Below are 27788 nucleotides of genomic sequence, written 5' to 3'. Positions count from 1 at the left end.
GAGCAAGAGTTTGCTAGAACTGGGTGTATGTCATGGGGGCGGGATTTGAGCAGCACGCAAGAATTGGTGCTAGGATGAACGTCACCACCTCCATTCTATTAGGAGGGCTAGTGGAAGCAATCCCTTCCCTGTCCTGATTTTCTTGCAGTTTCTTTATGGGTATGCAGTGGTAGGTGTGTATGTGTGCTAGAAACAGAGAGGCAGCAAATGGTACCTGCAAATGGTAGAGGTTGTAAGCTATGATGAGATGCTGTGGGTGGCTGGAACGTAGCCGATGTGTGCATTTTCCTCGTAAGGGGGTGTGCACACAGGGCTACAGCAGATGTGCTGGGCACAGAGTCAGCCGTCATTGCCTTCTGGTTTCTGGTGGGGAAAGAGGGGAGTGGTCGCAAATGCAGCTCAGTGACAGCTGCAGTTGAAATGAAAAGCCTGCGACATGACAAGCAGGGGCTGTAGGGAGGGAAGGACACAGTGATGCCTCCTTGAGCAGAGAGAGAAAGCGAGATGGGAATCGACTATGTTTGGTTACTAGGGAGATCTGCATAGGAACAGTGGTTGCTAATGCTTCAGTGCTGCTGTTACGCTTCCCCACCTGGAATATTTCTGGTTGAGACATCCGCCCAGCAATGGCTGCTTTGCAAATACCATAGAGGGAGGATAGACAAAATAAATTGAGGGAGGATAGACAAAATAAATAGGAGAACCCTTTAAAGCACGGGCAATTTGGTTTCAATGCAACAGCGTGTGAGGATCTATCATTACAGAATGCAAAACTGCCTATACTCTCCCCACCCTACCCTACCATATAGATTACGCAGAAGATACAATTGGCATGCAAGTATCTGCCTTTCAGTGTAGAAGGTCTGGGAGGGTGGGTTTCACAGTAGCGTGGTGCTCCTAAAAACTTAAGACCGTTTTCACTTGCCTGCATTCTTGAGTCATCTTGCAAAAACTACCACACCCTTTGGGCTGACTAGCAACTGTTGCTACTGACTGAGCTAGGAGAAGGACAGAGATGGGGGAGTCAATGGCACTCATTTTGAGAAGTGGTAGACCAGAGCAGAAACCGAGAGAGGACTGCAAAAGCACAAACACAACTGTTCAGGCTGGGAATAAGGAGAAACTGTTTAATAGGACTGGGAGAAAAAGGGAAGGTGTTGGTGGAAGACTGAGGAACTAATGAGATGTGGAATATGTGTTTGGGCTATGGAGAGGGTGCAACAGAGATACCAACACTTTCCCAGGGATTTATTAAACACTGAGGATACAACAGAAATGACACATAGTGTCTCCTATCAGTGTGCTCTTCTGTGATAGAGTTTAGTCTTTTAAATCTTCAAGTTGACATGGGAAACGTTGAGCGTGAAAGCCTTGAGAATTGCTGCTTTCATGCAACCAGAACAGAGTGAGATAGCAGAGATTTAAAGTTTTCTATTTGTGATTGTGTCCTCCCCTCAAGGAGAAAATACATAGATTTCCACTCTTGTGTGCATTGTGGCCTGGTTTTGGGAGAAAAGGCAGGGTATACATAAAGATCACCACCATCGTCATTGAATTTAAATGGCGTGAATGTAATTATGGCAAACTAAATATGTGTGTCATTTTGAAACACAACAGTGTATTATCTATGTGGGGGGAATATAGTGTATACAAAGCAGGTTTTATATTCAAGGTCAGGGGGTACAGTTGGCACGTCAGAGGGAATGTAGAGACAGTATAATTCAAGATTGGACACTGGGGGAATTGAGGGAAAGCAGGGCACACCAGACTGGTTGGGGCTGGGGATAGAGGCATGTTACCAGAGGGTAATATGGGCAAGTTAATGGGAGGTTGCCATTTGAGAACTGTAAGATTGTTGATCCATAAAGTGAAACGTGTTCTACAGGAGGGTTAGCTGTGTGGCTGGCTGATGGAGCAGGTTCACAACAGCTGGGTGGTGTTTCTAAGTGAAAAGATTGGACTTCCATTTCCCCAGCACTCCCTCCATAAAGAACAGCACACTGCAATTTTGGCTGAGAACTGACCTGCTGCCAGTATAGCCCTTTCTCTCCATCTCTAAGGAAAAAATGGATTAAAAGATGAATAGTATGCCAAACATAGCTTAAACCAGAAGGGAAGCAAAGCAGGAAACCTCTTATTTCTGACCTTTCCAAGGCACTGCTCCCCCTCCCCTGGCCATGCTATAGCGTATAGAAACGTGTTCAATCATTTTGCAAGATGCAAAAGATTTTGCAAGATGCATTTTGCAAGATGCAGAATTGGGAGCTAGTCTGGAATGCCAGATTTTTCTTTTTTAAATCCCCACCATAGCCCAGAGCATCTTAACCATACACAGATTACCCAGCCTTGCCATGTGTTGTATGAAGGGTGGGAAGGTTATATGAAAGTCAACAGAGTATATCGACAACTATATTTGGCCAAATTAGTTGCACATATGTCTAATTCATTAAGTCCTGTCAGCTGCAAAATATGAAGGTTTTCATTTGTTTGTAATTGCTTTCATGACACTACCTGATCTATAACTGGAAAAGTAAGAAGAGATTTGTGAATTCTTTCCCATTTGCCTCTTACTTGTTGTAATATAAAATTATATAGTAGTGACTTGGTAAATTTTAACTGTTCATTTTTGTCTTCTATCAAATCCACTCATTCTTGGTTAAATAATACTGTTGGGCATTTCTAACTTGCAGTGAGAGAACACAATGTGAACTGTGAGAAAATTGTATGTCTTGGGGACCAGTTTTTCTCAAGCTGTCTGATGTAGTAGGAGGATGATGATGATGATGATAATACTTTATTTATATACTGCCCTATCTCCCCAAAGGGACTCAGGGCGGTTTACAGACAAAAAGCAAAGTAGCAAACATTCATTGCCAAAACGAACAAACATTAAACAACTCTAAATCAACTGGAGCCATGGCTGCCTTGTAGAGGGCGATGGCGAGGCCCTCCTGGGCCTGCTGGTGCCGTGGCAGCCTTGAAGAGGGTGATAGCAAGACCCTTCTGGACCTTTTGGTGCTGTTGTGACCCTGAGGAGGGCAATGGCAAGGCTCTTCTGGGCCTATTGGTGCTGTTGCGGCCTTGAGGAGGGCAATGGCAAGGCCCTTCTGGGTCTGTTGGTGCTGTGGTGGCCCTGAGGAGGGCAATGACGAGGCCCTCCTGGGGCCCATGCCAGCTTTGAGAAGGGTGATGGCGAGACCCTCCTGGGCCTGTTGGTGCCATGCCAGGGACTTGTACCATATTTGTGCCCATTGACTATGGTTGTTTCTTCCTTGCCTGGAAACTCCCACAGACCCACAAACCAGTGTAGATCCATGGACCACAGTGCCTGTGGCATTTAGTAGTAATATTTTCAGACAGCCATCGAGTGGCTTCAAAAGTTTTGAACAAGTACTGATAGTTAATTTTATGTTTATTTTTTACAGGGGTTGGGTGGGGTGGTGGCTCTAAATCCTCAAACAGCATTGAGCACACTAATCCACTATATTCCACAAGAGTTCTAAATACCCTAAAATAACCAGATCCTATCTGATTTTAGAAGCTACATGTAGTCAGCTCTGGTTGGTACTGACTGCCAACAAATATCAGGTGCTCTAGAGTATTTTTCAGAGAAAGGAACCAGCGAAACCACCTCTGAGTGTTCCTTTCCTGGGAAAACCCTATGGAATTCATGGGATCATCATAAATTGACAGCTGACTTGAAGATGACACATGCAGACATCCTCAAAATGTGCTACTTGGCATCTAACCATCATTGACATTCATTTGCCATTTGTTGTTCATTCTATAGAGCTTACAAGAAGCTTCTGAGGCTTTTCACAGCATGCTTATGATTCAGCTACTTTAATTATTTGGTATCAACTGCAAATCTTTTCACACCTTTTTCCAGGTTGCTAATGAATACATTAACAAGAGCAGGTTCGGCACAGATACTTATATGCACCTCATTGCACACCGTTTTCCACTGAGATAGCAGCTCATAAATTCCTTCTAATTCCTGTGTTTAACCAATGGATAGATCTTTTTTTTAGAGAACATTCTATTTTATCCTGTGGTTCCAGAACTTTTGGGAAATTGTTTTGGGAGATTCATATGAAGAGCCTCATCAAAGGCGATTTTGAAATCTGAGAACACAGTATCAGCTAGATTACTCTTACAGACTTTGACAAGATGATCTCTATTTCTATTTAATTTGTGATGTCTGATTTCTCCATATGAAATCCACACCAGGAGTTACCTTTATTAAAATCATTAAAATCAAATCTTATTTTGGGGTAGAACCGAGAAGGAGATTCTTACAGATTTGTAGAATTCAGTTAAATGCCATAGAAGTCTCATGTGATTAGGGAAAGGAAGACACAGTTTGTGTGAGTTTTGGGGGCACATTTTCCATATTTTTGTGATTCCATTCGTAAGTAGCTCAGAAACAATACACAGTGCTCAACGTGTGTTCAAGTAGTTATATGTCTTATCACTTGGAACTTGTTCAGATATAATGCTTAACTAAAGAATGAATTGGGTCTTCCTCAGATCCTCTAAGCCTGGATGCATGCGTGGTTCATATTGACCATGGTAGGTAGATATGAGTTTCAAATCTTATTATTTGGGTATGACTTGTTTTTGTTAACCAGAGTGAGAATTGAGTACAATTTATGGCTTGAGTGATACCCTAAAATGAAGTTGATCTGAAAGAAAACTGGCACTGTCATGAAAAGAGAGGAAGGAATGCATGGACTCAGTGGAAAATGAGTTCATTTTTGTACAAGCTGAACATCCCAAATTCAGAATATCCAAATTTGAAATACACCAAAATCCAAATTTGTCCACATGAGTGTGTGAGATGGTTACACCTTTGCTCTCTGATGATTCAGTGAACACAGACTATGTTTCATGCACACATTATTAAAATATTGTATAACATTACCTTCAAGCTTTCTGTATGAGATCCTGGCATGTATGATATACACAGGAATTCCTGTTTAGACTTGGTTTCTATCTTTAAGACATCACATCCATGCAGGTTATTCCAAAATCTGAAGAAATCAGAAATCCAAACTACTTCTGGTCCCAAGAATTTTGGATAAGGGATACTCAATTTGTATTGTAAAATCATGATTTCGTGTTGCATCCAAATGCAGCCTTGTCTCCCTGGGGTACATGGGTAGCTCAGAATGTGAAACAAACTCTTTCTCTTCCTTGTAAAACAATGATGGCAACTGGCCAGTTTTCTCCCTTGCCCCTTGGGTAGCAGCATGGAGGTGTTTTTTTTACCAAACAGGAAGTGATGTGATATATGTACATCCTGGTTTCACTTTTTTTGCTTGTTTTCTGTGTGATGAGGAACAAGAAAACTGATTTCTCATGCATTTTAAAAACTGTTTTGGTCTATTTTTTGTATGGGAGAAATGGCCCTTATTTTTTTGATGGCGTGTCCTCTTGGGTTTGCAGCCTGAGGAAAAGGTTTGGGGACCACACTTTACTCATTCTTGTTATAAAGGAAATCACAAGTTGTGCCTCTTGGTTCCTTATTGTATGGATTCTGATGTCAGGATTTTTAAAAATAAGAAGGGGCGAATTCCTCCCATAGTAGTAGAAGAAGTTAAATGAGGACAACCTGTGATATTTGCACCAGAACAACACAAGGAACATCTAGGTAGTCAATAAAAGTTTTAATATCTGTGCTGTGAAACCTGGAAATTTGATCAAGTGATTACATCAGAGAGAAGAGAGGATTCATCCATGTGATTGTAGTAGGGTTATACATCTTTGTTTATTCAGTTTTTGCATATAACAAAGAATAATTTCAGCAATTTCCCTCTCACTCAGTGTTTCTAAACAGTTTTTGAGCTTTTCTTGTACTTCAGGATTTGGTTAAGAAAAAAATCATTTGCTCAAGAATGCATGCAATTTTTGTATAGAAGAAATATTATGCAGAAAATTAGTTGTGTTTTTCCTGTACAAAAATCTGTGTGTTCTTCCAAATTGTGTATCTTTTAGATAAATTATGTCAATATTATGCACAAACACATAGATCCTGTGCAGAAAAATCATGTGTAGTTTTCCTACAGGTTCTATGTGCAAAAATTGGAATTTTTGTACACAAATTAGTATTTTTTTGTTTTACCCAAAACCATGTTTTTGCAGATAAAAATTCATGGAAATGAATTTTCTAAGCCAAAGTGCAAAATATGAATATTGTTGTGCTTTTCCCTTTTTCTTGACCAAGTATTTCAAGTTTGTCTTTGCAAATATTCTTTACATCACTCATTTATAATACATTCAGGCATCATTCTAAATGTAGCAGGTGCAGGTTCCATCTCCCCAAAGGGACTCGGGGCAGCTTACAAAGGGAGAAACCAGAGAGCACAGATAAAATAAAATAAAAACCAAACCAAATAGAAACATATTTCAACAGATCTACTATTGAAATTAATTAGCCAAGTAACACATGTTATTTGGTATATAAATAAGTCAATCTGCTGGTATTTGTGGACTACATTGTATTTGTGGACTACAACTTATAGTTCTTTATAAGTTGACCTCATGTATAAGCAGGATTTGGGACCAAAATAATAGGTTTTGATATGATCCATAGATAAGTCAAAGGTTATTCTGGCAAGAGGGTGAAGGCCAGCTGCCTCTGGTTACTGCCATTTTCACATCCAGATATTTTTAATGTTGCTATTCAGAGAAGAGGATGGTTCTTTTTTTTTATAGTTATGATGTCTTCCTAACTTTGATAAAAAGGTTTCACCCCCTTATCTAAGCAGAGAGGTAAAAGGCAAGAGCTTCACCATCTTGAGAGAACCACAAAGAACAATTGACCTCTCTACTCTCAGTGCTCTTTTGAGGGAAAGCACTAAAGAACTGATGCAACTGCTGTCATTTTCTTGCTTAGGCATTCAAGAAGGCCAGAAGCAGCACTGCGATGGAGAAAAAGCTTGACTTTTTAAAAAGATTATCCTGTGATTGACTTAGCTGTCTTCTTTCACCACTCTACCAAAATAAGTGGATAGTTCCTTTTTTTATAGCAGTTATGGTGGTATCTGCATCGACCCATAGATAAGTTGACTCAGGTTTTTTAGATCGAATTTTTTTTACTAAAAGTCCTAGACTTATACATGAATATATACTCTGAAGTTGAAGAAACATGTATGTAGGCATTCACAGAAATGGAACATGGGACTCTTTAACTGTTGTTGCTTGCTTGATTCTTGAGTCCCACACTACATTTATTTATTTATTTATTTATTGAATTTACTCCATACCTTTTCTTTCAAAGTGAAATTTTGCATATTTTTTAAACTTTGGTATTAATTTGTATACTTTAAAGGAAAACTCCAACGTGTGTTTCACTTTTCACCTAATTTACACATTTTTGTATACATTGTTGTCTATTGCTTTAGTAAATATTTTCTCCTAACAATGTATGTATATGCTATTCTTAGTGACATACATTTTTCTTGGCAGTTCTCCTTAACATTTTTTTTCATCTTTTAAAAATTCCAGAACTGCATTATAAAATTAAGAAGCATACAAATGGCAAAGATTTCGCTTTTGATGGTCATTTGTGAAGTATGAATTGACGGGTTTGCATTGACTAGGAATCATATTTCTCTTTTTCCATATTCAGCCATGGGACTGAAATTTAACAGATATTTCAAACCAGTTATAGGAATAGTAATGTAGCAACATTTTATTGAATTGTATAGGTTCCTGGGATATTGAAGAAGCCCTAATTCAAATTCCTACTTACCTGTAAAGTGTACTCAATAGGCCATTTGGTAAATCACTGCCTTTCATCCATGGTATATATTGTGAAAGAAAAATGAAATGACAAATTGAGCTATCTTCGGTTTGTTAGATTCAGGGTAAACATGACAAAAGAAATGGAAAAGGGATTATGATAAGTTAAGGAAATGCATTATAGCACAGCCTTGCCCCATAGTCTGAATGTCCTATGATATTTCTGCTTTGGAAAAGTAAGAATCTATAGAATTTGAATTCCCCCATTAGAGAAAACTGTTTTCACCTCTTTGAGCGATGCCCTTGACACTTTGCTGACTGATGTAATCCAACTCAAATCAACAAAAATATGAACATCTCCAGAAAGTAATATCATCTTAATGGCCTCTTGCTATAATTTATCAAAAAACTATAAGAGGCATGGTGGGGTGAGTCATATTAATAATCCAGAAGGATAGTTTATGACAGAAATTGTATTCTGGATTTAGCATGTGTAGAGTATGGAACTGAGCTATTCCCTTTCTGCCCCCAATACCTGGTGATTCATATTGAATTTCTCATGCTAAAATGGTCTGCACAGCACTGAGAATCCAGTTGGCTTTTCCAGGGTCTGGTTTGGCTTTTGTTATTGGTTTCTTAGGCTGAGCCACATGGGAGAGAAATTGCTTAAACAGCTATATACAAACATTAGGGATGACATTTGTATGTGAGCGCCAGTCTGCCTTCAATTTGCTTGCTGATTTATGGTGACCCCATAAATTTCATGGGTTTTCTTAGATAAGGAAAATTCAGAAGTGGCTTTGCCAGTTCCTTCCTCTGAAATACAGCCTTTGTTTCAAGGTGATTAAAGTATTTCTTCATCTATCTTGTTTTTATCTCCATTCTATCATAAACATACAATTTGGAGATCCTAATACATTGGAAAATGTATACTACACAGTGACGGCAAGGCTGAAATTCTTGCAAGGAATTCTGGGTTGGTGGATCACACTTTATGTTATTGATGAACTGCTCTTTTGACCTTTTCAGTTCTAATGAGCATCCGTTTATTCTGTATGTAGTCCACTGTTTTGATCTATTGCATCATGTTTGTACTATGCTTTTGTGACCATGTGCTGCTTTGTCCTTCAATCAACTTAGTGCCATCTTTTCAGCCAGTCTGTGTATATTGTTTGTGATGCAACTCTTAGAAATTATGTGCAGTGTTTCTCTTATATTTGTGCTTATAATTTAAGTATTCATGCTTAAATCTGTGCTTATAGTATTCAAACTGGGTTCTGTATCTTGATATTATCCAGTTTTTAAAAGTGCTCTGGCCTCAAACCTGTTGAACAAGCAGGAAATACCTATTTTAAATTATATTGTATTATGACCTTGTTGGATATGACTGATGGGATTTGCTTGGCATATTCTTCATTTTTTCCCCTGATGACCAGAGATGCAGTAACAAAAATCTCAATAGTACCCCCATCCAGTCTGTTTCCTTTTCTGTGCCTTGAAAATTCTTTTAACCATTATATGAATGATAATACATCCTGCATATCGGATATTTACATTACTATTCATAACATTAGCAAAATTACAGTTATGAAATAGCAATAAAAATAATTTTATGGTTGGGGGTCATCACAACATGAGGAACTGTATTAAGGGGTCATAGCATTAGGAAAGTTGAGAACCACTGTATTAAAGGATCCCCCATCACCCTGGCTCTTGAATACTGTGATAGCCAGCTTGTAATGGTGCTTTCATTCCCAATGAAGGTTCTTCATTTAGTAGTTACATTTTTTTTAACTTCAGTAGTGCATTTTCAGCTGTACATAGCTGAAGGCTATCACAGGCCAAGACTAATGAGACTGTTTTGATCCTGAGTTAAAAGTGATCTTAATTCAAGTCAGTGTGTTCAGAACTGGGGTGTTAAGCAGTGGCCATAAATATAATACTCAAGCCATGTTGATTTGCAGAGGTATCACAATTGTAAAAGTAGTATTTTTGGAGCAAAAAGTAAAATCTGGTGTCATAGTCTAAGACATCCATGCAGCTATAAAAATATGAGACCCAAGGCAGCATGTTAGACATTTCCATGCTGATTGTACAACACCTGGCTCATTAATTCTATAGTGCCATGATGCTGTGGAACCTGTGTTTTGATATTTTAATGGAAAATAATTTCTAACAAGAGGAGACCAAACCTTTTTTTAACCCAGGGAATTGTAAATGTGTGAATATATATATGCGGTTTGGCCAGAAGGGTTTGGCAGCTTCTTAGCATATTTCAACCATCCAGAGATTGGGAGATAAGGGATTACAGGAGACAACCAATAAAGTATTGGTGTTTCCAGAATTAATAATAATCTGTAACAGTATTTGATGCTTTGAAAAGACTATGCACAGTTATTGTAGGGGGAATGTCACTATATATTGAGAGGGATCTCTAGAGGATGTTGCAGCAGAAACATCTGTTTTTGTAGTTACTATTTTCGACATACAAATTATACATTTCATGTCAACTAGAGACTGAGGTTAGTTATAAAAGCTTGTGGGAAATGGGTTTGGTAGTTATATATCCAGAAGATAGCTAACAACAGTCAATGCTCTAAGGAACTGTACTCAAAGACAAAATGCTATGTCCTTGAAACCTCAAATGGAGACACAAATATATATTTGTATGCCAGTGCAAAATAGATTAAAATGTACTTGTATTTACCCATCCCTGTAGGACAGCCAGTGTGGTATAGCATTTAGCGTGTTGTGCTGGGGTGAAAATGATCTGGTTTCAAATCACTCAACAGCAGTGAAAATCCACACCACAGAATTAATGCCACTTTAACTGCCATGACTCGGTGTTATGGAACCATGGGAGTTGTAGTTTGGTAAGGCAACAGCACTCTTTGGCAGAGAAGGTTAAAGACTGTGTAAAATTTCAAATCCCAAGATTCCATAGCATTGAGCCATAGCAGTTAAAGTAGTGTCAACCCTCATTGATTCTGCAGTGTAGATGCACCCTAAGTGACCTTGAGCTGGTCATTCTCTTTCATCCTAGCCCTAACCTGAAGTATTGTGATAATAAAATGGGAATTCATCGTGAGTGTGTGTGTGTGTGTATTCACAGATTTGACACAATGTTTTAAAAGTCAAATAAAACTGGTTTCAATGTTTCTGTGTTCTTAAATGTCTAAACTGCTAATTAGCTTCTGCCCTGGAAACTAGGATGCAGAACAATGGCTTCAAACTACAAGAGAGAAGATTCCATCTGAACATTAGAAAGAACTTCCTCACTGTGAGAGCTGTTCAGCAGTGGAACTCTCTGCCCTGGAGTGTGGTGGAGGCTCCTTCTTCGGAAGCTTTTAAACAGATGCTGGATGGCCATCTTTCAGGGGTACTTTAAATGCAATATTCCTGCTTCTTGGCAGGGGGTTGGACTGGATGGCCCATGAGGTCTCTTCCAACTCTTTGATTCTATGATTCTATGCTCCAAAACTACTTCAGTTTACTCTGTAACAGAATGAATATGGTTACATATAAACAGTTACATATACACAAGAAGGATGCAGGAAATCAAACATTTATTGGATGACATGATGAACAGGGGTGGACAACATGAGGCACTCCAGATGTGTCAGATAGCAGTTTCCATAATCTCTGAATATTGCCATCCTGACTGGTGTTTACGGGATTTATAGTCCCAATCTTTTGACAGATAACAGCTTTCCTAGTTGTAGAGGTTTTTTTTTTTAACTCAGGTGCTAGTGTTCCCCTCCTTCCTTCACAGTATTAAGATCAGAGATTTGCCAGTGCAAAGACAGCAGAGCTTTAGAAATGTTTTTCAGTGTGTGTGAGAGTATATATACATGAAGGTAGTGAGTAAACAAAATATGTTATTTTTATCCAAGTCTACTTCATTTTTGTCTCTTGAGTACATGATATAAAATAAGTGGTTTTATGGAAGAAATGAAGTAGACTTGGATAAAAATAACATATTTTGTTTACTCACTACCTTCATGTGTTAAGCATACACAGGTACAAAACTTAGTCCAATTTCAGATATGTTTGAGATAATTCTCTGTGGCATCTGGCCAGGGCATCTCTCTTATAACAAAACAGCTATCAACATAGTCGAAAGGAGAGCAAGAGAGCGAGAGAGAGAGAGAGCATGTGGTCTGCAGCCCCTTTTATAACTTCTCAGGTACCATAGAGTAAAGGAAGCTGCATACTAGAACATACACACAAGAAACAGTAAACAACAAGATCATAGCTGAACATTACTTGAGAAGGCTTTAAGATGGTTGTCATTTTCAACACAGACAAATTTGCTGAGGATAAGGCTATCAACCTAGTGAGCCCCGTGTCTACTAAGGGTCTTGAACTTGGATCACCACTGTTTTACTTTGGGTTCTATATACAGTTTGTTAGTTTTACATCTCACTTTTCTCCTGAATGGGATTCAAAGTGGCTTACAGCTCTCAATCTACCCAACACACAGCCTTTTCACTCTTTCTAGGACAAATGCTTCTTTGAATTATATTCTTCGTAGTCAGTGTCACGCTAGGTGACATGGGATGAATATTCATCTCAGATCTCATTAGAAGCTTCAATGGACGCACCCAGGCAGAGCTGGGGCTAAATTACCTTGAAGGATTTGTTCCAGGTCACTGATATGCTGCAGCTTACCTCTTCTTAAAGGTGTACAACCTTTTTAATGATGCCAGCCATTTGTGGCAGAACATCTTTGTGTTGATTGTGGAAGTAATTTTGACCCTAATGATATATATTTTCTTCTCAGCCACACTTCCTACATGTTTCAGGGTTATCCTGTAACTTCAGGTCTTTTCTTCTGGTTCAAGCTTCAAATCCTCTAGTTTTCAAATAGAATGTATTTTTCTCCACTTAATGCCAAATTACATATTATGTACGATAAAAAGAAAAATTGGAGGAAGCACTATAAATGGTCCATATGTTTTAAAACATCAGTTGAATAATTGGGTTTCTTGTTGTGTGCTTTCAAATTGCTGTGGACATGGTGACTCAATGTCATGTCATGTCATGAGGTTTTCTTTGGAAAATCTATTCAGTGGAGTTTTCAGTTTGCTTTACTCTAAGACAGAGAATATGGTTTGCTTAAAGTCGCTCAGTGGGTTTCCATGGCTAAGCAGGAATTCAAACCCTGTTCTCCAGATTCATAGTCCAACACTCAAGCCACTAATGTCTATTGAACTATACAAGCATGACAAAACTGGCACATAAGTGGTTTGAACTTTCTGGAGAACACAAGAAGTGCCCCTTTTGGAACACTTAGTCATCTCAATGAAAGTTTATGTTATGGGAGTGAGTATCTTTTTAAACTTCAAAAGCAGCTATGAGGGATGTTGAATTGATTAAATATGAGATATAGAATGTAATTTAGCTAGTGGTTTTTAATAATTAATAATTAGTTTTAGATCCAATGTTGTACTTATCTGTATTTTATTATTGTTAATACCTGCCTATTACAATGCAAAGAGAACTGAATATGTTGGATTATGTTCCATGGCTACAGTCCTGCTAGCAGTGTCATATTTCTAAATCACATTTCTGTTGGTAGAATTCTTTGGAATTTTTATGCTGAATGTGGCGATGTTCAGTTGCAGTCCTAAAGTGTGGCTTCCCTAACCCTTGCATATTATTTCTGCTCTCTCATTTCCTGTAATGAGAAGTATAGTCTCATTTCCTATAGGTATAGAATCATAGAATCATAGAGTTGGAAGAGACCTCATGGGCCATCCAGTCCAACCCCCTAGCAAGAAGCAGGAAAATCACATTCAAAGCTCCCCCAACAGATGGCCATCCAGCCTGTGTTTAAAAGCCTCCAAAGAAGGCACCTCCACCACACTCCGAGGCAGAGAGTTCCACTGCTGAACAGCTCTTACAGTGAGGAAGTTCTTTCTAATGTTCAGGTGGAATCTCATTTCTTGTAGTTTGAAGCCATTGTTCTGTGTCCTAGTCTCCAGGGCAGCAGAAATCAAGCTTGCTCCCTCCTCCCTATGACTTTCCTTCACATATTTATACATGGCCATCACATCTCCTCTCAGCCTTCTCTTCTGCAGGCTAAACATGCCCCGCTCTTTAGGCCGCTCTTCATAGGGCTTGTTCTCCAGATCCTTGGTCATTTTAGTCACCCTTCTCTGGACACATTCCAACTTGTAAACATCCCTCTTCAATTGTGATGCCCAGAATTGGACACAGTATTTCAGGTGTGGTCTGGCCAAGGCAGAATAGAGGGGTAGCATGACTTCCCTGGATCTAGACGCTGTACTCCTATTTATGCAGGCCAAAACCCCATTGGCTTAAGACATACACTAGAAGAATTTCTTCTCTTTATGCAGCTGGGTTTTTGAATGAAAGGATTATACAGAGGTGGGGAGGATTTTGAATTAAAGTTGAAATTAAAGCAACCTGGTTCTCTCCAGATGTTTTGGACTATATCTCTTGGTGGTGGCCCCTTGGCTGTGGATGACCTCCCTATAGATATTATATGGGTCAACTCCCATTTAACATTCCAGAAAAAAGTCAAGATGTGGCTTTTTGAACAAGCGTTTGCAAATGCAGAGTAATTGACACAGGAAAATGGAACAACAAGACAATGAATCCAGAAAATGTTTTTAATAAGGAAACACTATGAATTTATATTTTATTGATTTGTTTAGTTGTTATTATATGTTATGTTTTAATTGTATTTATGACATTATAAGCATTGAATTTTGCCCTGTTACCCACCTTGAGTCACCTACAAGCTGAGAAAGTCAGTATACAAATACAGTAAGTAAGTAAATAAATAAATATTTTGAACTACAAACCCCAAAAGCATGGCCAAATGATAACAAGTCATGGCTATCCATGACCATGACTTTTAGGGACTACACCTCCCAGAACACTACATCCAGTATGGCCAGTAGCCTAGGAACTACAGTTTAGAAAACAACCTTTCCAAGTTAGAAAACATCTGGAATGTGACAGGTTCTCCACGTCTGTGCAACCTGAAATTGAGAAAGCAGATCCTTGAGAAGGGAGGGAGATAGGCCAGTTCTAAAAACGTATTGCAGTTTTGTGTAGTTTTCAATGGGTGGGTCAGTGGAGAAGAGAAAGAAATTCCATCTGCATTGCAGCTTTGAGTAATGAGTAGTAATGCAAAAACAGCTGCTATGCCTGTTGGTAAAGCAAGACTGACACCATAGAGCCTCAGTCATCAAGCACTCATTGTGTTTGCTGCTTTCTAATCTGTTCCTTTCAAATTGTGTTTCCCCCTGCAGTTTCTTTCATTCTGTGCTTCAATTTTTTCGTCATGTCCAATACTGAGAGTAATGTGCTTTTTATTTAATTTGAGAAAAGAGTTGGACTTCCCTATTCCTGGAAGGCAGTGGCTGATGGGTTTCAAGGGGCTGATCTTAGTACTGCCAGGAGATGGGATCCTTTTGCTCAAGTAGTACAGCACATGATGTAGCAACTAAATTTCTTGATTATGAGAGGGAGTACAACAAAATTCAGAGTTGCAAAGAGATGTTTCATAAAGTAGTTGTTCTCTGACTCAAAGGAAAGCAACCAAGAATTTTTGTTTTGTGTCAGGAGTGACTTGAGAAACTGCAATTCGCTTCTGGTGTGAGAGAATTGGCCATCTGCAAAGATGTTTCCCAGGGGATGCTCATCCCTGCATGAGAAGCTGGAGCTGACAGACAGGTGCTCATCCCACTCCCCAGATTAAAACCGCCAACCTTTTGATCAGCAGTCCTGCCAGCACAAGGGTTTAACCCATTGCACCACTGGGGGTACAACCAAGAAGATGTTGCCCAGGGGATGCCCATCCCTGTATGGGAAGCTGGAGCCGACAGACGGGAGCTCATCCCACTCCCCAGATTCAAACCGCCAACCTTTTGATCAGCAGTCCTGCCAGTGCAAGGGTTTAACCCATTGCGCCACTGGGGGCTCCAACCAAGAAGTGAGAGGAATTAATATAGAAGAGTAGCCTTTCTCTTCTTGCACTTTGCAAAACTTGGCTTACTAAGGGTACTCAACTCATCAAAAAGACTAGCTGAATAATGGATTTTTGAAGCCTTGATTTCAAGAATATAGAGGGAAAAGAAAGACAAATGAAGATTGTAGTGAGGACTAAATGGGCCTTTCCATTGATCTTGCATGAGTCTTCTTTCCATTATGTTCCTTGGCTGGCATTTCCCTTTCCCAAAGGTCCTGTGGTTTTGAGCAAACTAGATAACCAATCATTGGCCATTTTAGCAGCTGGCATGTCATGTACACAGACTTTTAAAAGTACAAATGTTGCAGCATATACTTGTGGTTTTGTTGTTGTTGAGAAACTGAACCCAGTGCTAGAGAACAGTAACTGCAAATGTTTTAGTCACCCCCCCCCCCTTAAACTATTTCCAGTTCTGTGCATTTCAAATGTAGCAATCATTGTGTGGTGTGGGTGTGTGCATGCGTTTGCACACAAAGTATAAGAATGTGCTGAACTCAGCATCGAGAGGCTACAAAAGTAGCAATATGACTAACTGCAATATCTTCAAATAACACTTGCTGCCTCTTCTTAAATAATCATTTAATGTTCTGTTCAAGCCTTGGTTCAAACATCCTTTTGCCAAAAATATGAAATGAACGTGACATTGACACAAAATGCATCTTCATTTTTTTGTTCCTGAATTTTGACAGACTCGCCCCCATCTTATACACACAAAAGGGAAGGTATAATACAGTTAGAATAATAATACAGTAAGCTCTCCAGATCCGTGGGCTCCAAATCTGTAGTTTCAACAAACTGTGAATAAAAAATAAAATAAAATAAAATTCTAATAACATTTTAAAAATCAAAATTTTCAACAGTCAAAAAGTACTGTTGGGGAGTCTCATCTCTCCCCTGCCCTTTCTGAGGGTCATGTGAAAAATGGCCTTGGAAGAGCTCTGTGGTGGAAGCCCTTGTGCAGCACTCACCTGCTTATGGTGAAGGAGCTGCTGAGGTGTGGCAGGAGAGAGAGAGAGAGGGAGAGAGAGGGAGCAAGAGGCAAGAAGAGGCGAAAATGGTTTTCAAGGTGGGGAGGGAAGTCTGTAGCTCTCTCTTACACTTGGCAGTTGGGGTGCATTCATGGTGGTGGTGGTTTGGACAGGATAGCAGAATCCACTCAAATGGTATATCCCCTTATATCTGGAACTCAAGGATTCACATTTGTCGGCATCTGCAGGTGAACATGGAACCAATCTTATAACAGTGGGACTCCCACAACCACAAAACCCATATCCACATTTTCACTTACCTGTACCCAGGGGAAAATGGCTTCTCTAGGAATTTTCTAGGTCCTCTACATGATTCTGTGTTATGCTTCCCTTAGGTTGCCATAGAGTTGTGCTGGAAAATGCAGCAAATTCCTAGAAAGGATGCCTCCCTAGAAATCTCTAAGTGCTTTAACACAACCCCATGGTATACTAGTACTGGAGGTTAGGTAATTTACAGGTAATGAAATTGAAACTACAGTGTTCAGTTCCATGGTTTCAGGTAATCAATGTCTGACTGGGGATATTTCCCCCAGAGATACAGGAGTCTTACTGTTTATTGAACTATACAAATGAAGACCGATTTGATATCAGTATTGTCTTGTATTGTATTGTAAGGAGCCCCTGGTGGCATAGTGGGTTAAACTACTGAGCTACTGAACTTGCTGAAAGGTTCAAATTTGGGGAGAAGCATGAGCTCCCGCTGTTAGCCCCAGCTTCTGCCAACCTAGAAGTTCGAAAACATCCAAATGTGAGTAGATCAATAGGTACTGCTCTGGTGAGAAGGTAACGGTGCTCCATGAAGTCATGCTGGCCACATGACCTTGGAGGTGTCTACATACAACGCCAACTCTTCAGCTTAGAAATAGAGATGAGCACCAACCTCCAGAGTCAGACACGACTGGACTTAATGTCAGGGGAAAACCTTTACCTATTGTCTTTGATTATAGCCTTGTATCACTGTTTAAATTTTTTGATCTACATTTGAGTGCAAATATATCATGCTGTAGTTGTTTCCTATCAATTCAGCTCCAGTTTATGGTGATCTCCAATAGCCCTGGTGACTAACAGAGCTGCCCAGGTGCTGCAGACTCAGGGTTGTAGTATCCTTTACAGAATTAATCCATTTGCAGTTTCACTTTCTTCTTTTCCAGTTTCCCTCTACTTTTCCTGGAATTATTGTCTTGAAAACCTTGTGCCAAGGGACTGTGCAGAATCATTCTTCAGTTCAGAAAGGCAGATGATGGGAGGAGGGAATTAATTTCCGCAGAGGGTAGAAATGCTTATTTATTTCATGTCAAAAGCATTGCATAGAATGTTGTAAAGCAATGCTTTTGGGTTGGAAAGATTAGCCGTTTACAAGAAACGTTGCCTGACTGTATTTACTCAGTCTTTGAGGAGGCTCTTTCTGTGTCCCCCAGTAGAAATGCTTCTCCCTACCTGATGGTAATGGGTGTGTGTATGTGTCTGAATTTTAGGAAGGAATACAAGCTACCTGTCAAGCTCAAGGGACCTTTTGGAAGCAAAAGATCACTAGATGAGATTCCCAACAAGTACAGACTGGCATTTATATCTCAATTCCAAAAATTGTGAACAGCCTACATAAAATTAAATCAGCTCAATTACTTCAGTGTTTAAAAAAATTAGCATCCTTAGTGTCTCAATGGCCTTTTGAGATAAACAGAAAACATTCTGCATATCATTAGTTGTGGGTTAATTTCAGATTGTAGTACTAATTGCAAACATCTCTGAAATGCAAGGATTGGGTGTAAAATGAACTGGTAGTTTTGCTTCTGGCAAGATATATGACACACATGAATTCATTGTTAAATCATGGGATGCTGTCTTATGGCTGCACATGCTTGAAGGCTATAGTAGAACAATTGTAAGTACTTAATTCTGTTATTCTGTGCATCACTCTGACTGCCATTCAATTGTGACACAAATTAATACACTACCTGTCATCTTGTCAGATGACATTGAATCTAGATATATTCTTAACACATTCTTTCAGATCAGTGATGGGGAAAATGCAGCTCTCTAAATATTACCGGACTGCAACTTCCATCATCCTTCAGCATTGGCTTGGCTAGCTAGGTCTAATTCAGCAATAGTTTATGTTGCAGTGCAACAACATCCGGAAGGCCACCTTCTTCCCCCCCTCACTTTAGAGTGCAGGAGGGATTTTGGAAAACTGCTGGCAGAGTTCTACCAGATCACTGCCATATAAAATCCAGATTATCTGCTTTGAACTGGATTATGTGGCAGTCTAGACTCATAATTCAGTTCAAAGCAGATAATTTATATCGATTATATGGTTGTGTAGAAGGGGTCCCAGGTAGCCTGAAAGGTGACAAGACTTTACTGTTCTTGTTTTGGTTGTTTCTGGGAACTTTGAGGATTGTAGTTCTGAGCCATTAATGGGCCCAAAGGTCAGCGAGGGCAATTGCAGAGACTGGGAAACTCAAAGACAAAAGTTTTCAGTAGTTCACTAAATTGCCGCTTCCAGCTTTCTTTGGGGAAAGCCATGACCAGTAAAGTTTGTAGCACAAATAGTTCAACTATAGGCCAAGCAACTTTACAATATTAGTACATACAATATTTTTTAGATACTTGAAAGTGTAACCTCAGTTAAAATGTACTTCTTTGTTCTCTGGAGAGTAGTGTCCACTATATATAGTGGGCAGGATCCTCTAGGGATACCAAAATCCATGGGTACCCAAGTCCTATTATATACAAAATGATATACAGTGGTGCAGTAAAATGGTGTCCATGGCCAAGAAAGTCAGCAGTCAATTCAGCTGTGACTGCTTAAATGAGCTGAATTGACTGCTGACCTTCTTGGCCATGGGGAAAACCTATACTAAGGCTGTATCTCCCCTCCCCTGATAGAGTTACAAGCTTGGTAGATGTAGGAGATGCTGTGGATGTGGCATATCATGATTTCAGTAAGGCCATTGACAAGGTAACATGTGGGATGGGCAATAGAATTGTTAGGTGGATTTATAATTGGTTAAGTGACCAAACCCAAAGGGTGCTCACCAATGGTTCCTCTTCATCCCGAAAAGAAGTGACTTGTGGTGTGCTGCAGAGTTCTGTCCCAGACTCAGTACTGTTCAACATCTTTATTAATGACTTGGATGAAGGTTTAGAAGATGTGCTAATCACGTTTGCAGATGACACCAAATTAGGAGAGATAGCTAATACTTCTGAGGATAGGACCAGAACTCAAAATGACCTTAATAGATTAGAGAGCTGGGCCAAAATTAACAAAATGAATTTCAACAAGGACAAATGTAAGGCAGAAAAAAAGAAATGCAAAGATACAGAGTGGCTGATGCCTGCTCAACAACAGTCCATGTGAAAAAAAATATTGGAGTCTTCATGAACATCAAGTTGAACATGCACCAACAGTGAGATGCAGCAGCTAAAAAAGCCAGTGGACTTCAGGAAAAGAGGTATAGTGTCTGGATCGAGGGAAGTCATGATACCCCTCTATTTTACATTGGTAGTAGAATGCTCACCTGGAATACTGTGTCCAATTCTGGGCACAACAATTTAAGAGATATGGACAAACTGGAAGGTGTCCAGAGGAGCGCAACTGAAAGAGCATCTCAAAGACCTGGGTGAGTTTAGCCTGCAGAAGAGAAGGTTGAGAGCAGACATGATAACTATGTTTACATATTTGAATGGATGCCATAAGGAAGATGGCATCCATCTTGTTTTCTGCTGTCATTGAAATTAGAACTCGAAGCAATGGGTTCAAATTACAGGAAAGGAGATTCCATTTGAACAACAGGAAAAAAAACTTCCTGACTGTAAGAGCTGCCTCAGAGTGTGGTGAAAGTTCCTTCTTTGGAGGCTTTTAAACAGAGGCTGGGTTGCCATCTGTCAGGAGTACTTTGATTGTACGTTTCCTGCATGGCAGGGGGTTGGACTGGATGGCCCATGTGGTCTCTTCCAACTCTATGGTTCTGTGATTTTAAAAAAAGTAACTGCAGTTTTAATGAGAACCAGAATTATTTAAAGACATGTGGACTGTTTTCAACTGTCATGAGACATGTATTTTGTGCTCCGATGCCTGTACCAAAATGCTATTGTAGAATGCCTCAGAAGTATCTGGTTTCAAAATGTGATGCTAAAACATTGCAGAAGGTTTAACAACCGATGTGATTCCTACACTGGGGGAAAACAACAAGAGGGGGCAGAGGGAATACTATGTTTGTATCAAGAAAATCTGGGATATACTTATGGTTTTTGGTTACTTAGCCCTCTTTCATTCTTTTCCAAGACAAGTCGGTACTGCTGCCAATTTGATTTTGGGACCCAAGAGATGGAAATTCTGCATCCTACATCTGTGTTTTTCAGCCTGATAATGCCTCCCACATGATGGTTTTGGAAAACAAATACCATCAACTTGGATCAGATTGGCTGAGAAAAGGAACACTAAATATTTTCAAGGGGAAAAATTCTGTCTGGTCTGATATTTGCAAAGTTGTGATTACTGTTCTCCCTGCAATGACCTTCATCCTATCTCACTCCATTTGCAAAGACACATGCAGCTGTATGAAGAATGCATAAGCAATTGGTATGTCTACATGAAAAAGATGGTGTGGCAGTTCATAATTGCAGTATTAAAATTTTAAAATATCTTTTTCTGCGAATACTTCTAATAAGGCTTTCCCCATATTCTTCCTGAAAGAAGTTGGATTATGTAATAAAATAAAAGTTACGAAACAAGCAACCATACAATCAATGTTTTACTATACAGTGCTATGGAATCTGACTGTACTATTTACATAGCTGTCATATCACAGAGAAGTTAGGGCACATATTTTTACTTTAGCGTGTATCGGTATAGCCAATTCTGTTACAGTGACTGGCCCCTTCATATTCCCTTCTTTGTACTGAGGAGCACATATCTGGAAGATTCTAGATTCTGAGACCACAACATCTCCATGGTCACCCCTTCTCTGGAACTCCCTCCCTAAAGAAATAAAGCTGCCCCCTTCGTCCTCTGCTTCAAAAATCAATTGAAGACTCATCTTTGCTCATTAGCATACAGAGAGGAGGATGATTACACATTGAGAGATTACTACTGGACATCTGGTTGGGAACTATTTTGTACTTGCGCTTCTCTAGTCTATTTTAGCCCAGGTACCATCACTGGCCATGCAACCACTCTGGACACAAAACCAACTTACACAATTTTGTGAATGATAGTTGACCTTTGTAAATTAATGGGAATGTTTTAAATTCAGATTTTACATCATTGTATAATTTTTATTTGGTTATGCTTGGTTTAGATTGGTTTAATTTACTAATATTAGGTTATAATGTTGTTTTAATATGTGGGGTTTTTCTGGGGTAACAGTGTTGGTATGTGTTTGCTTTATGGAGGCATTGAATGTTTGCCATTGTATGTTGGAATCCGCCCTGAGTCCCCCTTGGGAGATAGGGTGGAATACAAATAAAGCATTATTATTATTATTATTATTATTATTATTATTATTATTATTATTAGAAACACATAAAGATGAGTCCACAGCAGACAAGATAACTCTGCTGGCTGTTGTATTGCTCAGAAGTAAGCTTCCTGAATCTGTCGAGGCTTAGTCTAAATATTTGTGTAATTGTTAAAAATGTTCAAATCAAGTTCCAAAATAGTTGTATTAAAAGAACAACACATTTGCCCTTTTTTGTTAGAGGATGTATTGAAGAATGCTGTGCATAAATCTTTATGTAGAACATCCTCTGCTACCTGGTTGTACACTGAAAGACAGCCTTTGTCAGGGAGGAATTACTATCTAAATAGATAAAGTACATTTGTGTGGGGAGGCAAAGGGAGATGTAGAGCACATACAACATGATAAAATATACTGCTTGATACAGAGACATGCACCAATTATTCCACAGTTCCATTTTATTATGTGCTATGGTAATGGTTTCTGATTTTTCCTATAAGGCTTTAAGTAACAGCAGTCTTGGTGGATTGATTTTTTGACCATGGCTCCAGGCATAAGGCTAGTTAACTAACTCATATGTATGAGTTTATCTTTGAGTTAGGATGGGGAAAATGTTCTAGGAGCTGAAATCAAATAACATGTTCTATGTTAACTGAAATCAGTACTTTCATTTGATATTTAGACATGACATGATCTTCATCACTGTTCACTCTAGCTGTCTTGAATGTAGACCATTTCTTACTGCTATTTTGGAAATTGAGTACTGTATTTTGTGGCATACAAGACTACTTTTTAACCCAGGAAAATCTTCTCAAAAGTCAGGGGTCATCTTATATGCCATGTGTCATCTTATAGGGTGGGTGCTGAAACTTTCGAGGTGGACTGGAGAATCTGTGGTTACTGCATATTGGGGGTGGGGGGTGGGGGGTGGGGGGAGCTCAAAAACAGCCATGCCACATCCATTCCGTATTTGGCAACCACATGAAAGCAGCAAAGGTGGCACTGTGCAATTATGGTAGAAGAAAATCCAGTCACCAGGATTCGTGGAAAGAAGCGATTTAATGCGATCCCAATGATGAGGTGAAGGGCGCCTCACTGGGAAGGTGTAAGTGAAGGGCGAAGCAAGCTGCAGACATCAGGACACCTGGGGTATGGAAAAAAGAGATAGAGTGATGCTGTGCCCAGAAAAACATGCCTCTTTAACTTGTTTGGCCCGCCCTTGTATCCTATTACCGTACCTCCTTCTCTGCCTCTCAGATCTCACTCCTGAGGACTGTAGTGAAGCGGCACAGGCATGCTTGTGTGAGATCTGAGAGGCAGAGAAGGAGGTACAGTAATAGGAAAACTACCATATTGAAAACAAATCTGATGTTTTTTAATTTTTTATTTCTTGTGCGTTGGAAGAGGGCTGTAGTCTTATATGGCATGTATATTTCAAACTCTATATTTTAACTGGAAAAGTTGGAGGTTGTCTTATATGCCAGATGGAAAGGAAGAGTGAAGAATATACCAACATAACAAACCAAAATAAATGTTTCAAGCACAACTTCAATTAGTCTTCAAAGATGTCAGGCAAATATGGGATCCTCTTATGGAAGCAAAAAAAAAAACCTCCAGGGCACTTGTCTTGCATGAAGATGCCTGGAAGAAAAACAGGTGATGCAAGATGTTCTTTGCCTTTATATTTAAGCTATGCCTGTGAACTGATGGCTCAGAAAGAGCAAGAAAAATTGTTCACATATGTAAGACTTAGTAAAAGGATTAAATTTCTAACTAAATAGAGAACAGTAGGTACAGTGGCCATTCAGAAATCTTAAGATCCTCAAGTGGTTGGTGTGTGACTCATCCAATTTTCCACACATGTGCATGACTTATGACATCCTCAGTGGCCTATAAGAGGCTATCCACAGGGAATAATTGCCTCCCTGCTGGAGTGAAGGGATGGGATGCCTTCTATATGAACTGTTTGGCACAAGATGAGCAATTATACAATTTAACATTTGAGGGCTTTTGGAATCTGACATTCCCTTCCCTCAGCTAACATGCCCTGGGGCTCTACAGCCATGGGCCTGTCACAGTGCTTCAATACAACAGACCATTGAAAGCACTGTTAGTGTATGACTGGTCTGCATGCACTGCTCATGTGGTTGGCAGACTTTGACAAAATGATGATAGTACGCTTGTGCTTGACATCTCAGAAGGAATTGCGTGGCCCACTTAGAATGTGTGCCTGCTGCTTGATTCCTGAAATATTTCTATAGCTATGAATAGCACCAAGTATGGTTGCTATCAATTGAAAGAACATACCCAGAAGTAAGAACAGAATTCACCAGCTTGATGCTAAGCTTTGAATGAACTTTGCTCTTAAGTCCACCCAGAGAAGAAAACCAACATACATGAAGAACTCATGCTAGCAATTTCCTTTCAGTCAAAAGAGTTCTGTATATCTAATTATGGAAGTCTCTAGACTTTGTGGTTTGTCGCTCAATTTTCTGATTTTTGATGCATTGTTGTCTGGCTGAGTTCCATATTCAGGAGCAGGGTCTCAGAGGTTCATCCATGTTCCCAGATCTGCCTGGCTTGACCTCTGATTGAGTCATTTTCTCTTTTTGTCTCTATGTTTTCACTTCTCTGACATGGAAGGTATAACATGCACTGTTCTTGAGATTCTGTGTTCCAGAAGTGGGTCCACTTTTAAGTTAACTGATCAATATTCTTCCTTTGGTAATAGCTTCCTTCAGATGAAATTATACTGCATGAATGGAATGTAGCTACTGAGCCCCATATAAGAGAGAAAGAAACTAGGGGTGTATCTACACTGCAGAATTAATATAGCTTGATACCACTTTAACTGCTATAGTTCAGTGCTATGGAATCATAGGGACTGTAGTTTTATAAGATCATTTGCCTTTCCTGCCAAAGAGTGCTGGTACCTCACCAAACTACAATCTGCAATTCTTGGATATCATTGAGGAGGAGGAGGAGGAGGAGGAGGAGGAATATCCATGTACTGTAGTCCAGTTTCCTGTGGACAACTAGAAGCTTTTAGTTAGTTTACAGAAGAACTGAAAGTAAAGAGATGGGGAAGCTAATGAAATATTGGATCTATAAAATGAAATGCAGTGCCTCTGAGGGGAAAAAAAAAAAACAATTGTGACCCCAATGGTGATTGTAACATCATCTGGAAACAATTCCTATTGGTGTTACAAAATATCTGATACTATTCATTCTCAATAGGATCAAAAGAGAATAATTACCAAAAAAGGAACACTACATGGAATATGCCACATTATCTGATGATCCCTCTGGGATTTCTAGATTCTGAGATGGAATCTGAATTATTGATAGTCCAAACTCCTGAAAGTAACACCTGGTAGACAATGAAAACATTTTTATTGGATGTTCACAAAGGTTGGTATGAAGAAGAAGCAGAGTATCTTCTCTCTTTGAGTTTCTCTGGATCATAAATCTTTTTCATTTTCCCTAGTTGCCTTTCTTATCTAAAATGTCAGTAATGCATTATCCCATTGATGTAGAGCTACTGGCCTATGTGTTTGAATGGTTTCATTGTCCTTGTCCTTTTCATTCGGATTGTGACCTTTCCTCTTCAGCCCTGTTGAGGTAGAGACTGCATTGGGAAAAGGACCTTTGACATCCAGCCCTGTGCACGTACCCAAACCTTGCTATTTGGCCTATCATATTACCTTTATTGCTCTATCACATTGGGGGGGGGGGGGGAATCAAAAGATTAAAGAACAAAATAAATCTACAATATAAAACAATTTATTGGAAAAATAAGGCTTTGATTTCACATTGAAGTATAAAAGTTCCACTTGTGCTTTATTAGTATGCATTGTTGGAAACTGCCAAGCTAGATTTTCAAAGGTAAATATTCGAATGCTGAGATGCATGTGTAAAAAGAAATGTGACTATAGCTGTCTTTTCAATGAAGTGCCCTGCTGCCTGAGTTAATGTTGATGGTGCCATTAGCTCCATTGTCACTGCAGGTTTACCTCATCAAATGTCTTCTATTATTATTTTGAAAACATTTCCAGAAATGAATTGCAGGAATAATATTGTTGTCTTGAAACCATTGCTGGCAGTAAAAGAATTTGGAAGCCGTCATCATTTATCAGCTTAATCATGGAATATTAAATGTTTGTTAAATAATGGTGTATGAGTCTTAATCTTTGCAGGACATTTATAGAATGTGATGATCTTCTGGCAAACAAAAGGCAAAGCATGCATTGAGAGTAACTTCACCTGTCCCATTGCTTATAGAGAGATGGCAATTTAGGAGGATGCACTATGTTAATGAGCAGAGGTCCAGAGGCTTAAGAGAAAGCAGGGGGTGAACTATGCTTGGGAAAGCCTTAGCTTTTGGTGTGTGCTAGAGAGCGGAGTGCTTGTTTCTTGTTTGTTTAAAGCAGCTTTTCTCAACCTGAGGATTGGGACCCCTGGGGGGGGCACAAGGGGGTGTCAGAGGGGTTGCCAAGGACTATGAGAAAACACAGTATTTTCTGTTGGTCAGGGGGGTTCTGTGTGGGAAGTTTGTCCCAATAACATTGCTGGTGGGGTTGAGAATGCTCTTTGATTGTAGGTGAACTATAAATCCCAGCAACTACAACTCCCAAATCTCAAGGTCTATTTTCCCCAGACTCCACCAATGTTTACATTTGGGCATATTGGGTATTCGTGCCAAGTTTGGTCCAGATTTATCATTGTTTGAGTCCACAGTGCTCTCTGGATGTAGGTGAACTACAACTCCAGAACTCAAGGTCAATGTTCACCAAACCTTTCCAGTATTATCTGTTGTTCATGAGAGTTCTGTGTGCGAAGTTTGGTTCAATTCCATCATTGGTGGAGTTCAGAATGCTCTTGGATTATATGTTAACTATAAATCCCAGCAACTACAACTCCCAAATGACAAAATCAACCCCCACATCAACCCCACCAGTATTCAAATTTGGGCATATCAGGTATCTGTACCAAATTTGGTCCAGTGAATGAAAATACATCCTGCCTATCAGATATTTACATGATTATTCATAACAGTAGCAAAATTACAGTTATGAAGTAGCAATGAAATAATTTTATGGTTGGGGGTCACCATGACATGAGAACGGTATTAAGGGGTCGTGGCATTTGGAAGGTTGAGTACCACTGGTTTAAAGGCTAGGTGCATGTTTGTAAGGTGGTGTGTTTGTTTTTAAGGCTTTGTGATTGCTTTGGTGGCTAGTGTGACCACCACCTGACCTTTCTGGGGGCCATCTGATCTTTCTGGGGGTAAAGCCAATAGCTAGGTAATTTGATCTTCCTGGTGGCAGAGTACAAATGTGCACTGTAGTGTACATTTGTTTGAATGCCATATGGTGAGCACAGTTTTGCTTAAGATCCCAGGCTTATTCTCCAGCATCTCTTGGTAAGACTGTGGAAATGCTCTGCTTTCAAACCTTGCAGAGATACTGATAGTTAACATAGAGCATGTCTAGGCAAAATATACAACACACCCCTTTTTTTGGTCACAAAAATGCCACTTCCACTTTT

General features: G+C 39.5%; 1 protein-coding gene across 9 annotated transcripts in view; it reads left to right on the top strand.

Moving 5' to 3' along the window:
• NAV1 (neuron navigator 1) overlaps window positions 1-27788 on the top strand; it is a 340794-nt gene that overhangs the window by 115613 nt on the left and 197393 nt on the right. The window lies entirely within an intron of this gene.

This window comes from Anolis sagrei, chromosome 4, assembly GCF_037176765.1.
Source record: "Anolis sagrei isolate rAnoSag1 chromosome 4, rAnoSag1.mat, whole genome shotgun sequence".
Classification (NCBI taxonomy): domain Eukaryota; kingdom Metazoa; phylum Chordata; class Lepidosauria; order Squamata; family Dactyloidae; genus Anolis; species Anolis sagrei.
Note: the sequence above shows the minus strand (reverse complement) of the source record. Positions and strands in the feature narration are given on the sequence as shown.